Source organism: Drosophila pseudoobscura, chromosome 2 (genome assembly GCF_009870125.1).
Source record: "Drosophila pseudoobscura strain MV-25-SWS-2005 chromosome 2, UCI_Dpse_MV25, whole genome shotgun sequence".
Taxonomy (NCBI): domain Eukaryota; kingdom Metazoa; phylum Arthropoda; class Insecta; order Diptera; family Drosophilidae; genus Drosophila; species Drosophila pseudoobscura.
In genome coordinates, this window is record NC_046679.1 from 21123179 (window position 1) to 21138034 (window position 14856).

The 14856-nt window shown below is 41.4% G+C and overlaps 1 protein-coding gene across 3 annotated transcripts in view; it reads right to left on the reverse strand.

The window, feature by feature from the left end:
• LOC4802304 (uncharacterized) overlaps positions 1–13277 on the reverse strand; it is a 54105-nt gene extending 40828 nt beyond the window's left edge. For 2 of the 3 annotated variants that reach the window (XM_015182243.2, XM_015182241.2), the window contains exons 1-2: positions 12844–13277; positions 11248–11662 (exon numbers count right to left, since the gene is read on the reverse strand). The gene's annotated coding sequence lies outside the window, so the exon portion shown is untranslated. The remainder of the gene's footprint in view (positions 1–11247; positions 11663–12843) is intronic. The other variant, XM_015182244.2, reaches the window with a different exon arrangement.
• Positions 13278–14856: the final 1579 nt, after the last annotated feature.

The window sequence follows — 14856 nt, forward strand, 5'->3', positions numbered from 1 at the left end:
CATGCCCCACATTTCAGGCTCCTCTTCTAGGGAAAAAAACAGTTCTTAGTTAATTTTCCTTTTGGTCTTGTTGTTGCTGAATTTTCTCTTCTGAAGTGTTTTTGTTGCTGAATTTTCCCTCTTGGAGTGCCGTAATTGTAGGCAAAGGAGGAAACTTTTCCCATGATATTTGTGCCTTTTGATTGCCATAAATGCCAATTGACATGAATGGGTTTTCTTTGCCTAACCTTGGCTTAAATCAATGACAGACCGAAGCATACGAGGGGATTTCCCAGGATTATAGTAAATTCTTAGGGACTGTATTTGTATTTGCGTATGTTGCTTAAAGAGGGCGCAAAACTTCTGATGAAATGGAAATTTTAGTCCAAACTTTTCGTCATATTAAAAAGTTGTTCGTCGTGTCCTTGATTTTGCATTTATTAGTGGACTTTTGTATATAAACAGATTTCCTTTGAATTGGATTCATGATGGGTCGCTTCTTTCTTTTTCTTGAGACTTCATTCATTTTCTTTTGCCCGCTTTAAGGGAAAACATTTAATTTTCCAGCAAGGCACAAACTCTGTAATGGCAACAAAAATCTACAATAATTTCCATCACATTATTTGCACGAATTTATGTAAATTTTGCAGCCTCCTACACTCACATAAATAAATATATATGTATATGTATGTAAATGGAAATGTTGAGAACTTTTCGTGTTTGTCAGTATTTGCAGCATCCATTCCATCATTAAAATATAAGAGGAATATGAGAGTGCACAAATGAAAGCTCAGAGCTACAAATAGAACATAGAAATGTGCTCAAAATATCATAATTTCAATATATACGAACACCTATACAAAAATCTATGTTCAGGTTCCTTTCCTGCCCAAGGGTTCATATAATCTATAGAGCATAAATACACTTGCCTATATATATATATTGTACATATATATAAATATTTATAACATTTCGCTTTAGGGGCTTTTTGGTTTCAGTTACAGTTTGAAACCAAATCAACGTTAAAAGCAATTTGCATATAGACGAAAATTGCAAAAACGCTACTCGTTTTTCCAGGAGGTGCAGGCGGAGCTTCCCTAACAATTTTATTCGCATTTTATTTGATTTGCGTTTGGCTGTCTCTCTCTTTCTCTCTCTCTCTCATTTGCCCTCTTTGTTCATCTCCAATCTCTTGGTTTTGCTTTAAGTGGAGCTCTAAAGGAAAAAAAAGAGCTCGGTATAAAGAGGCTGGGAGCAGGGCACTTAAACCGTGTAAAGGTAATAAAGGAGGAAAAGTCAGAGCCAAACGATTCCTTATTCCTGCGCTTTGGTTTGGTTTGGTTTTCCCTTTCCCTTTCTGTTTTTTTTTCCTTTTTGCCTCAGGTCGATATCTATGGATTTCAATATACGATACATATACATAGGATGATAAATGATTTACGACTGTTTGTCGGGTAATGTTAGCCAATTAAGTGAATTGTGTACGAGTATGGCTAAGTAGATACATGAATCTTTGTGGGTGGCAAGTGTTTTCTGGGGCAGGTAAGGGGGGATGCCCACCAAAGAAACAAATCGAGTTTGATGGCAGGCCGAGGTGGAATGACTAAGGAAATACATTTTCGGTTGAGTCATCTTACACAGGACTACAAGAAAAGAAACAAGTAAATAGTCTGAGCTATAGGCTCTTAAGTGTATTGGATAAGTGTATCTTTAAGGCTTTTCTCTGCTACATTCATCTTTTCAATGAAACATACTCCAATCCAACTGTTGATTTTCTGCAACCAACTCCCTTAGACGGATATTAATAATGTACTCGTAGACCACTTTCAATTGTCACCTTCGAATTCAACAAAACTTTTTTCGAACAACCTCCTCGAGACCCTCTTTCTGCCCAATACCCTCTTCAGTTCTGTTTAAACCCTTATATTTGTATGTTTATTTTATCCCTTTCCTTTTTCACTCAGCTTAAGCCCTCCTTCGGTTCACCACTTGCTTAGGTCGAGCATCTTCGATGGCTTAACCAACTTAGCTGACAGCTGAGACCGCACACCCACACACCACCCTTGTCAACAATCACAAAAGTACGCCCATAGATACTCGTGTATGGGGAGGCATCGACGGCGGCATCGAGCTCTCCTCCTTTTGGCCCACTCATTAGTTGGCCAACAACTGTGTGGGCAAAGTGTTGGTCGAGTGCCTGAAAATGTATGCAGCCAAATTTGTTTGTTTGTTCGGTGAGAGGCGGCCCGTGCCCCTGCCACTCCCACTGCCTGGCCCCCTTGGCCTTTGCATAAATTTTCCTGGGCTGTTCCCCGGACCATAAACATTTTGCAATTCCATTTCGAATCCACAGAAAATATTCTCACATTCGCAACTCTCCTACTCGCACTCGTATCTCTGAGAAAAAATTTAATTATGCGCACGCAACAAATTTGTTTTTCCTTCCTCAATGCTTTCCCTATTTTCTTTAGGTCTTTCTTTCCCTCTATCTGTTTCTGTCTGTCTCTGTGTGTGTGTGTGTGTGTGTGTGTGTGCCATTTGTATTCGTTTTTCCCCATTTTCCTTTTGGGCTTTTGGCGATTTTTATTGCATTTTTGCTATTTGCTGGGGCAACTCTTTTAATGAGTTTTCAAGGGGTGGGGTGTCTACGGGTCGGCGTGTGCGTGTGTGTGGTAACCCTTTTTTTTATTTTTTTCTCGGGTTTCTTCCTTGATTCTAAGCCGATTTTAATGCGCTGCGCAGCCTCAATGCTTGGCTTTTATTATATGGCTAGGTGACATCCTTTGGTCGGCCACCAATTGGGTTAATTGAATTTTCAGTCGAGCAGCAGACTCTTCTGGGTCCTTTTTTGGGCCAAGAGGGCCTTCTTGGTCTACCTCTTTTGGTACCTTCTTCTGGCCAAAGAGCTCTGGAGTTCACTGCTTTCACTGGAACTAAACTGCTTCAGGGCTCGTCGCCGTCCTGCGACAATCTGGCTGTCAACTAATTTCATTTAGCTCCATCTCTCTGGCGTGTGCCTGTGTGTCCTTGGCTTTGGGCCATGCCATGTTGGCCGGATTAGGCCATATACGACATGTGGGACAGCTTTTCGGTTATATATGGCCCCATGATGGCCAAGCTGTTGAGGTTTTCCATTGGCCGGTTTCAGATTTTATGTATTTTTGAGAAGCTTACAAATTTTGGATGTCGTTCTGACAGTTTCTTGGCCTGCAGGAAATTTTACTGCAGTATTTTCCTTAGGTGGTTTTTCCGTTCTACTCTATATCTTGCTTTCTCTTCAATTGTGACTGGCTCGTATTCTCATTGCGTTTTCTAATTGAAATACAGTCAAACTATGCGTAAAACTTGTTGAACAAAGTTTTGGCACAAACCAAAAAAAACACTGAGAAACTAGCGCCAAATGCAATGAAAACTGTTTTGCGCCAAAAGGGCGCTCGTATATGTACATGCGTGTGTGTGTGTATGTAATTGTTTTGGCCCACTTCTAAGCGCATTAGACCCGCACATAAAAAATTCCAGTAACTGCAGCGAAAATTGAAACAAATTGCCAACACAGCGGCGGGGCGGGGCGGGACTTTAAGGGGGGGCATACGAGGCGCTAAGCACACAAGTTTTCGTTGCGTGGTCCTGTTTCCTGATCCTGTAGGTGGTGGTAGCAGGACATGTTTAGGACACCTGGAGCGCCGACCAGTTAGCTCATTTACATTTGCATTCAACACAAATGGAAATAAGGGAAAATGTCGCACATTTTCCCGTGGCCGTGTGAAAACTTTTAATTTGTCCAGCCCGAGTCCGAGTCAGAGTCCGAACGGACAGGTTTGCTTTTAGGTTGGTTAAATGGGGAAACCATAATCACTTTGAATGTCCTTTAATGAATTAATTTGAGTGCGACATTGACAAATTGCAGGCGATAATAAATGGTTATGTGAAGATCCACTATATACTCGTATATACTAGATCCGAATGGACATGGCGGAGAGCCAACGTCAAGCGTTTGTCGGCCCTAATGAATTTCTTTCACTAGATTTTTCCTTTTCGTTTCGGCGGAAATCAGCACGCAATCCTCATGGCAGCCAGCCAACTGAAAGAGTGGTTCAAAGAGAGAGATAGAGAGTGGACAGATATATCTAGAGAGAGAGAGAGAGAGGGATGGACGGAGGAGCATAGACAAAGACCGCATTTTAAGATTACAAAGTGTGTGACAAGTTTATGAGTTTTTGGCGGCGCTATGGCTTTCTTTCTCAAGGAGGATGATATCTACTCTAGTCTCCTTCATGTATGTCATAAGCTGACGCACCATTAATATTTATTTGTCCTTCTCTTTCACTCGCTGTATTTTCCTCTCTTTCTTTGTGAGTGTTTCTGTGGTTTACCGAGCATTTTAATGAGTTCATTGAACTCGCTTGCGTGACTTTAATTATGCACCGCAAACAAACACTCAGTCAAGGCCTTGCCAGCCTTAATTATGGCACGAAAAGAAAACCCAGCCTAAGGATCAGGCTGCTTACAGTATATCCTCTACAAAGCTCTCAGGTTGTGGCTCTAAAGCATTCTCCAGTTTTTGGTATGCCTCCATTTGTTGATTTCACTTTTAAACCATTTGAAAACCCATATCCTGCTTCATTTGGACCTCATCCAGTTGCCATTAAATAACTTTCTAAAGTAGTATTTGCCTTCACATTTGGTAAATATCTCTTTCAACTTCGCTTACATAAACCATTCCCTCCAGTTCGAGCGAAGCTCTTCCACACATAGGCCAAGTGTCACACACTCTAAATCCCGGCAAGTTTCACATTTAACCCTTTTATTTTCTTCCTTTTTTGGGACTTCCCTTGTCAGGCAGAAATGAATTTTGGGCACAGTCCCGAAAAAAAGGGTGGAAAGGGAGGTAGGAGAAATGCAAACAAAGTGAAAAGTACAGCAAAATTTTGGGGGGAGAAAGGCCAAGCTGCCGTCGTTTGGGATATTTTTAAAGACTTCCTTTCTCTACCCAGAAAGAATTTCCATCCTGTTTTTCCACAATTTACGTTTTCATTCATTGTTCGAATGGCGAGTCCTTCTCTGCGTAGTCCTGGCTGTAAAGCTGGTCCCTGGTTTTGGCTATGAAGCTGTTTCTGGGTCCTGTTTCTGAGGCTCTTTCGGGGTCCTGGTTATAAAACTGTTTCTGGTTCTTGTTATGAGGCTGGTCTCTGGGTTCTATGGCTGGTCCTTGTTCCTTGGTCCTGCTACCCGACTGTTGTTTATTGCGTAATTGTTGGAAAATGGCGCCCCCAACTTGGCTTGATTTTGACTTTGGCTCTGACTTTGCTGTTGCCTCTGGTTTGGCTCTATATTCTGTTGACTGTTAGGTGAAATTAAATTGTTTGCCTTCGTGCCTTTTCCTCAAGCCAGTTTTCTATTCCTTAGCCTGTTCCTTCTGCTTTTCCTTAGATTGGTTTCTATTTGAATTAACGCTTAGGAGTGCAATTTTGATTCTATGAAAGTTTTTAATTAAAGGCATTTATTTGCCCATGTTAATTTGTGTTTATTCCAAGAGCAACAGCAGCAGTAGCAGCAGCAGCATCATCAGCAGGATGCTGCCAACAATCCTGCGGGGGCATCCGCTAATTAGGCGCATTTAATGACATCGTCAGAGGCTTCCTCTTCGTCTCGCCCCAAGTCGTGTCGTGCAAATTACTGACCACCAATGGTGGTGGGTTGGGGAGGAGAGATAGGGCTAACCAGATGGCTGATGGCGCGGCCCGGTACATCCATCTATATACCTTTATATATGTATGCAATTAGGAGTCTGGAGGAAAGGGGCTTGGCACCTGCCCAGACTGCATAAATCACGGCTTGGAGTCCATTAATTTGTGCCTTGGCTTCGACCCTAATTTCGCTGAATACTTGTAATTGCTTTCGGGAGAAAGGAATTGCTTGCCAAAGGAAGGCGAAACCACATCAGCAGGATATGAAGTATCTAAATGGTTGACACCGTTTAATTTGGTGGAGCCCCAGCCAGGAGTCAGGAGAGCAGTAGTACATATATATCACTAACTACTATCGAATCTCCGCCAGAAACATAATAAATTTCAATCACATCACCAAGGCCATGATATGTATAAATCAATCAATTCGAATCATGAATGTATTAACCAAACATCATGAACTTTTAAGTACGCATTCATGTAAATTATGGCCAAAGAATTATGAAAAATTTAAATGAGAATAAATTAAACACACAAAAGTCAGTAATGTTCGTCAGTTGTCCGATGCATTACGTATACGCCACCGGCACTTAGCCTTCATTATGGCAGAACATTCAACTCTCAACCACAACCACGAGAGCACACATTATATCGTATTTCGTACACACACACACACACACACATACAGTTGCAGTGGCATGGATTTCCCATTTTCCACCACACATGCGAGCATTTTTACATTTCGAACTGGAATATTCAATCAAACTGTTAGAACTGTTAATCGCTTTCTGGTCTGCGTTCTGTTTGGCTGATTAGTCGCCTAATTAGACTGTCTAATTAGCCAAAATAATGTGCTTTTTATCTTAAAGATACCCCTAATTTTGTCGGTGTTTTGGGATAGATATTCTGTTTCCACAAACGTTCGCATGCAAATGTATACATTTTCTAATTAAACCGCAATTGCAAATACAATACGAGGTAGAACAAATGACCTCGTTTATCATTTCACATAGCAAATTCATAATAAATTATTGTATTGGTTCTGGTGGGGAGTACCGCCGGAGGCTTCATACTTTGTAAATTGTTTACCATAGAAGGGCGGGGCATTATATGTGGGGCATTAAATCATATTTGACAAGATAAATTAGCATGGCGGAGTGTTAGGGTGGTAAGAGAAACCCAAAACAATGAGTGCCAACAAAAAAGTTTCAGCTTTCGCAATAAATGCTCTAAAGACAAGAAGTAATGGAAGATGTAGATGCAACCTACTGTACAGTGCACTTGTGCATCTATCTGTATGTACATTTTCCAACCTTCTGCACCTTCCACACTTTCAAAATGCCAACTAAGAGTCTATTCGAATTTTTTTGCTTGCTTAAGCCTCTAGCAGAGGGTATGCCAGTTATCCTTGGAGGTTTGTAACCCAGAGAAAGACAAAGAAAGGATGCACCGTCAAGGGTATCCATAGATTCAGCTTTAAATTGTGGCGCTGCTTTCTGGCTTTTTTGTTTTGCCTGCTGATACTCCTTGCCTTTGGTGTCGTCTGTGCTCCCCTCGTGCTGCTTCTTTTGTCTGTTTACAGCGTGATTTTATTTTTAAAAAATTTTGTTGTGCTTCCGTTCCAGTTTCCCCATTTTCCACACACAATTTTCCACCTTCCTCCCTGTAACCCCGTGTACACTCTTTTGGCCATCTTCTTCTGTTGACTGTTTACGCATTCGCCCAACGCTCAACTATTCATGTGTCTCTCTCTCTCCATGTCCGTCTGTCTCTGGATGTGTGCCCTCCTTTCGTCCTTTGGCAGTGTCGCTCCCCCCTATCTTCATGTGTCTGTGTGTTGTGTCTTTTTTTTGCGTTTTCAATTCCATTCAGTTTTCCTTAATATGGCATTAAAGCAGATTGCAAGCACTGCTTCAGTGCGTGTGTGCGTGCGTATCTGTGTGAGGAGTAAACAAATGTGCTCGGAAATACAATGCGGGGCAAAAAATTAGATGCATTCGGGTGTCGAATATGAAACGGATATTTGGGTCAACAAAATGGCAAACAATATTCGTATGGAAGAGGAGTGAACATTTTTGTGGAGATTCGCAAGGCAAACAATTGGATAGAACTCTTGGAAAAAAGGGACATAAGAAATATAAATCAATAATAGTCCTGCCGAATTGGTTTGTTTCAAGGAGTGCCAATGAGACTCTTTTCGATTGCTTTACAATCCTCAAAGATACAAATATTGTATGAATCTATCAGCTTTTTTGTCAGTTCCCATTCATTCATTCTCTTTGTTAAAAATGATTTAATTCATTAAAAAAGACCATAAATAACAATAACAAAAAAAAGGGGGAAAACACTCCGCATAATCCATAATCCACTGCATAATTCAGCGTTTGTTTTACTTTTAAATAATTATATTTCATAAATTTTCCTTTCTTTTGTTTTAGTTTATAATAATATAATTAATTATTTTCATTTTCAATATAAAATGCCTTAATTAACCGCAGTGGAAAAATTAAAAAAAAGCCATAAATTAACGAAAAATAAAAACAAAAAATACTTGTGACAGCTACAACCGACAGCTTTTGCGAAAAATTGAATAAAATTCCAATTCGTTAAATTGTGAAATAAACATCCTATATGATGATGTTTAATCCTCCACCATTTCCCCCCTGATATGCTCCATTTATGTTTGCCCCGAAATACAAATACCTACATTTAAATATTAAAGCAAATAAAAAACCAGAGCCGTATAAAATTTCAATGCTAAGGGGGAAACGAAAAAAAATGCTTTGCCAGCTTATAAAAAATTTAATAAACGATTTTTCAGCCAATTCTGAGTGGCAAAGAGGTCGGAGATAAGAAGGGAAAGGTTAAAAGTCCCAAAGAAATAATTATGGAAAATTTTCCCGAAGAGAAAAACGAAAATCCAGCGAAAAAAATTAACATACAATTTTTTGGAGGAAAGCCGCTTAGGTCAAATGAAATGCAGCCAACCTGAAATTGAGGGGCATCTTTCCTCAACAGACAGTAAGAGAGAGAAAGAAAGAGCGGCCACGCCCATCATTTCATTAGCATTCCGCCGGTATTTCTGATCTGAGTAACGAGTTTCTTTTCATATTGCCAGATTCGGGATTTGGATTTGCTTTTACGTTGGATGGGTCTTTAGTCTGCGGGTAAAAGCATAAAATGCAAGGCTTAAAAAGAGTTGAGGGCAAAGGGTACAGCGGACTTTATGAAGAGGATGGTTAGCATTTGTCAGAGAGGATCAGTTATAGGGGAGAGGTCTTAGATTTTCTTGATTGGAATACAGGGAATTCAATGAATTCCTCTCTTATTTATCCCACAAATATCTAGAGAAAGAGCATCCCAGATTGTCATTCCCCTCTGTGGCCTTTTCCTTTTTAATTTGCCACAAATGCTTGGCATTAAAAAAAGGTTGTTTTCTCTGCTTTCGGCCTGGTTATTGCCTGGCTAAGTGGATGTCATTTTAAAGGGGGGAGGTGCTGGCTCTGGTTCTGCCCTACTACCGGATCGTTGAAGAGGACACCTTTTAATTGGACTCTACTCCGCCTGCCGAATGGCAGTGGCATAATGGAGTGGCATAAATCTACTTAACACACAAACAGATTGCAACGCGGAACAACAATGCCGGTACACTCCTGTTCCCAGTTTTCCACAGAACTCACAGGCCCAAGGGCTTTGTCTTTTTCTGTTATATCCGGGAACAAGAGATTTGATTAACATTTTGTCAAAGACCCTGGTCTGGCAGCGAGAACGAGAACAATGGCGAAACAATGATGCGGGGAACACAATGTGGCATTGATTTGTGCATTTCCGTTGCGTAAGTCCTAATGTGTGGATGGATGAGGAGAAGCCTCGTGTCTAATGATTACACAAACATGATGTTACGCTAGACAACGGGGGCGTCTCTTTCTCAAGACAATCCTGATGGAGTCCCGGGACCAGTGAAGCGTAGCATATGTAACTGTCTTATGTCTCTATCTCGGAATTCTGTGAAAAGGATGTTAAAGCACGGCATACTGTTGCGTACTCAGACATAGGCAGAGGCAGAGGTAGAGGCAGCCATGCAAAATTTTTGTAGATTGTTAGCGTAGTTAAAGCCACAAGCCGGAAGTTGTAAAGGCAGTGGAAAAACAAATGTTTCACTTGGCCTTTTGACAGCCTCTCGTAAAGCGCTCTAACTTGAGTACCGAAAATTACAGGAACAACAAAGAAAACAAGCGTGTGTCCTTGCCAAGAACTTTTTGTTTTCCCATCGCAGCGTGGGTATAGGCTCTGTACATGCACATAGGGATACTCTTATACATATATAGTATGTGCTAGAGAATTTCAGAGAGTGTGTGCCAGTGTGTCGGTGTGTAGATTTATGTGCTGTATGTGACAAGTTGAAAAGTTTGCGACAGCACGCGGCATTGGCACGAGAAAAAGCTTAAGTCTAGCTAAGAAGTTGCCATACTTTGTCTACAACGAGAATATAGTGAAACCATAGTCTGAAAACGAAATTAGGATGAATTTGGGGAAGACATTTAGTTGGTTAATTTAAAGAGATGGCCTTGAGAATGACGACAGCTTTGGCGGTTACAGGAAGTGAAAGTGGGTTAATGGATAATCCTTAAGGGTAATAGATTGAGGGCTTTCGTGGTGTGGTTCTTTTTGAGTGAAATGTCGGCTGAAGGTTGCCTAAAGGTTGTCGAATTCTATCCAAACTGATTAGCATAAATGGCCTATTAAATAATAAATTCGCTCTAAATATCTCTTATACACAAAAGTAAAAGGAAATATCAAATAAAACTTGGCGATTCACAAATGATTTATGCCGAATTGGCACCTTAAAGAACTCTTAATCAACACAGTATTCACACATGGCTCTGACCCAACTCAAACTCTCTTAGAAGATATACTCATTGAATATTAACTGCCAAGTGGCATGCAAATCGCTAGTCATTTCATCAACCGAAAAGTATTCTATTAACCTTTTCATGCGAATGATTACAGTTCCACTCAGACGGCCTTTGTTGTTTGTTTGGCTATATTTATATTCTTGGAAGTTTATCGACTTGCACCGTACCCAAGGGCCTGTCATTTGTTATTTGTTGAAATATTTGTCTGTCTGACTTTTGTGTGACTTTGTCGCTTCAATTTGCGCGTGTCGCATGGCTGTCCCCGGCTTTTGTTCCTTCTCTAAGCTTTATTTATTTTATTTCATTCTTTTCTCAAGTGGATGGATGCTGCTGCCGAGGCTTCTGCTGCTAATGCTGCTGCTGTTTGGAGGGGTTATGGTCATTGTTATAACAAGCAGGTTGATTTGGCTAACAAGCAGAAGATGAAAGGGAACGAAGTGTCAGAATCCCCTGCAATTTATGAGCTCAAAGTGGAAGAGCAAACAGAGTTATGTTGCTACTATTTAAATGCCAGAAATAACTCAAGTAGGAAGGAGGTCTCGGTCTCTCCCCAGCTATGTAAGTGCTTAACTGACTTGCTTTATTCTCTCGCCCACCATGCCACCCTATCAAATCCCTGCTGTGCGACATGTTGTATGCGTAACAATTACAAAAAGCATACTCACCCACCAACACTGTCGCTGTCCTGATGTGTGTGAGTGCTTCTGTCCAGACACCACACTGCCTGCTGATGGGGTAAGCCGCTTTGATGGCTGTCGACGGGTCAAAAAGGCTTGTCTGGCCTAGGAGATTTAGCCTGTTTGGGGTCCTTTGCCTGTCTGCGACACGCGCACACTTCACTTGAACACACGTATACGCACACTTCGAGGAAATAGGAGGCGGACTTGGACTCGCACGCACTTTCGGACAGCAGCAGGAAATCCTTTCTGCCGAAGGCAATTAAAACGCTTCGGCCGTTTGACTTTCGTCGTGTATCAAATAGTATTTCCAGCAAAAGCTTTTTGGTAATTGTACACAGGACAAGCTCCGTCTTCGAGTCTCGTATATTCTTTAGCCTCAGCGCTTTAGCACAAAATTTCACTGAAAAATGTAAACGGTTTTTAGGTTTTTAGGGTTTTGGGGCGGAGATTTTCGTGGAAGAATTGCCGAAACGTCTCACAAATATTCGGCAATTAAGTTCAGTGGGAGAGCGTCGGCAAACGGTGCGTATGAGTGATGCGGGTGGCGGCCACGGCTAGAGCGACGGCGATGGCGGAATCGGAATGCCTTACGAGTACGTCGTAATGTAAGCAGGCGTCAGCCGGCTGGCGTGTGTCATCTTTAATAGCAGCCATGGCGACGGGCATTTACAGGGGGACAGGGATAGGTATGTCCTTCCTGTTGTTGCGGTTTGTTGTGTGATCTGATCACGTATTAGCCGGGCCGGGCCGGCCCCACAGCAGGAGCACCAACAGAGGAGACATTTTACAAATAAATGTTCTACTTTTAGACGAAAGGCAAAGGAAGGGTCCTTTAATCTTGTGGCTCACTGCTAAGCTGCCTCAAAAATGCGGGGCACGTGAGACCCGTCGGAAATATTTTAAAATCTTTTACGCTTTGTGGGGGATATAAGAGGGATCAACTTTCAATAACCCCAGCACTTCCTGGATCGTACAAAAGTGTGCCCTAGAGAAAGGGCATAGGTAATAGAACCGTCGGAAACGAAACCTAAAGTAATACGATTGACTTGCATAGGTATTCATCATTTCGGATCAAAATAATATGATTTAATGTTAATTTTAATCGTCAGGATTATAGATTATTCTCTATTCGAATTAAATATAGATCGACGCTTAAAGTTAGACCCCTAATGCTTTCCTAGATCATTCTTGAGACTTCGGACTACTCTTGGAAGTTTTTGAAAGGCTACCTTGAAATGTCGATTCCTAAAAGGGATCCTGTTAGAATTATATAACATAAAAACACTTGTTCGGAATGGGACTCTGAACTTTCAATATGTATAAATCATTCATGATTCCCTCTGTTCAAACGCTCATCAAGTCAGTTTACCCTCAAATTGTGGCCAACATTGTTGGCATTTCATTGGCCAAAGACAGCAACAGCCGCCGCAGCACCAGTAGCAGCATCAGCATCAGCTCAGGCAAGCTCATTAACACACATCCCAGCCGACTGAAGCTATTGATATGCCCGGCACGCCATGACTTTCTAACCGTACCCCCACACAAGCACAAGAACACTCTCGGATCGCAGTACACAATTACCAAGAGTCGCGCAGATGCCTCCAGTACCGCCTGCCGCCTAAGCGGTTCATTCATAAAAAATCCTACGCTTCAGCAATGTTAAAGCTTTAAGAACACACACCAAACAAAAGGGGCAGCTCATGGGGGGCACAATTCTTGCACAGTTTGGTTCGCGTTGCCTACAGTTCACATTTCCCACGTTTTCCGGGGCATCAGTAGCACAAACCGTGTTGCCTACTTTCCGGGCAGCACAAAAGTCGAAATACGCGCGCGACTATCGCTGGATGCGACCGAGCGTAGGATATGATGTGATGTTGTGCGGAGACACAACCAAACGCTTCGGGATTTGCACGGGAACTGAAACTGAAATCAAAACGAGTCTGTTTGGGTCGCAATCGCGGCAGCCTTCGAAGCCGGAGACAGAGCCAACATTACTTCGTCTGTGTCGGCAACGAAAGTGAAACGTAACGCATACGCAGCGTTGACCCGCTTCCCCACTTGGTCATAACGAAAGCTTTGCTCTTCCTTTCCGAGAGCTTTCAGAGAGCGGTAGAGTCCCAGAACAGCTGACTTTTGTTATTGCCGGGCGGCCTACCATTGGAGTGTTTTTCTTGTTGTTATTCGACATTGGCTCTGAAATTTTGTTTATGCAAAGTTTTCTTAGGGGATTATTAAGTAATTGATTGCATTTACGATTTTGACTGTTGTTGACACAGCCAAGGTCACGCTCAATGGAGTTTTTGGGCCCAAAAATATATATCAATGCCTTAAGCTAGCTCAGGCTCAGAGCCTCTCGCCAATGTCTTTTGTGGTTGGCCAATAGGGCTTACAGTAGACAAGAAAATGAAAGACGGACTTGAGAAAGTGATTAATCGCATTAGGCTTAAGTCTTACTTGAAACAACTTGAATTCCTGAGTAATTAGGTAGGAAGACCTTCTTGAAACTCCACTCTATGGCTTATAAGTGGCTGACACCCCAACAATTAGCCCACTAAAAGCTTTCTAAGCACACGTGTCAACCAGTACGTACTCCCTCCAGCCACAAGCCAATTTATGAATGAACAGGCCATACCTATACATACGTATATATACTTATGTATAGGTAGAAAGCAATAAAGCAGTCTTCCTTCGTTTTTGTTTGGGTTGCGTTCCTGAGCTGCTGGGCTGCCATTATGTTGATAATTTGATTCGCATTGTCGGTGCTTTTCCGGGGCTTTGTTCGCCCTGTGAATGCCATTATATTCCACTTATTTTGAGGTGCCTTTGTCGATTCTTTGCATTTAATAGGAATTTAATTATGTGTGCGTATGTATATATTTATTCATGTCCCTGCTCAACATCCTGGCTCTTGTGACTGGGCCATTTATTTCAGCTAGTCAAAATCGTTGACTAAAAATATGCCTCTTACGAGTATTTGGCCCATTTAGTCATTAATAATGAAAGCGTTTTAATTACTTGAGCAGCTTAGCATACACTCCAGTAGAATGGGCAGGGAGTGTGATATATGTGTATCACAGGACAGGGCATTTCGATGTCAGGTCGGGAGTATGTTATCCAATTATCTTGTTTACTTTTTACTGGGGCTAAAGATGTTGCTGCTTGGTTGAGCTTGCTGTTTATAGTCAGCAAATGAAAATACGAGTATTTAACAGGGGATAAAAAGTATAAAAGGGATTCAAAGAATGATCCCTGAGAAGGGGAAATACACGTAGTATGTAGAGCGGAACTGATTTGAAGGGTTTCGAGGAAAGGTACATCTAAGAAAAGGATGGAATTTGCTTAAGAAACTTCTTATATCATATTTTAGTAATACTTTAAAAATACCATATATCCTACGTATATCATGGATAGCTTTTAACGGAGCTTGAAAGCTGAACATATTATTGGACAACAACCAAAAGAAAACTTTCAAAAGAACATTAAAAGCTTTCCAAATTAGCTTTTGGCTGGTTGAATTTATAGCAGGAATATTTTATAGCAGCGTAGGTAAGCTCAGGATTAAGCTTTAGCCGGACTACTTTAGATTAGCTTTAT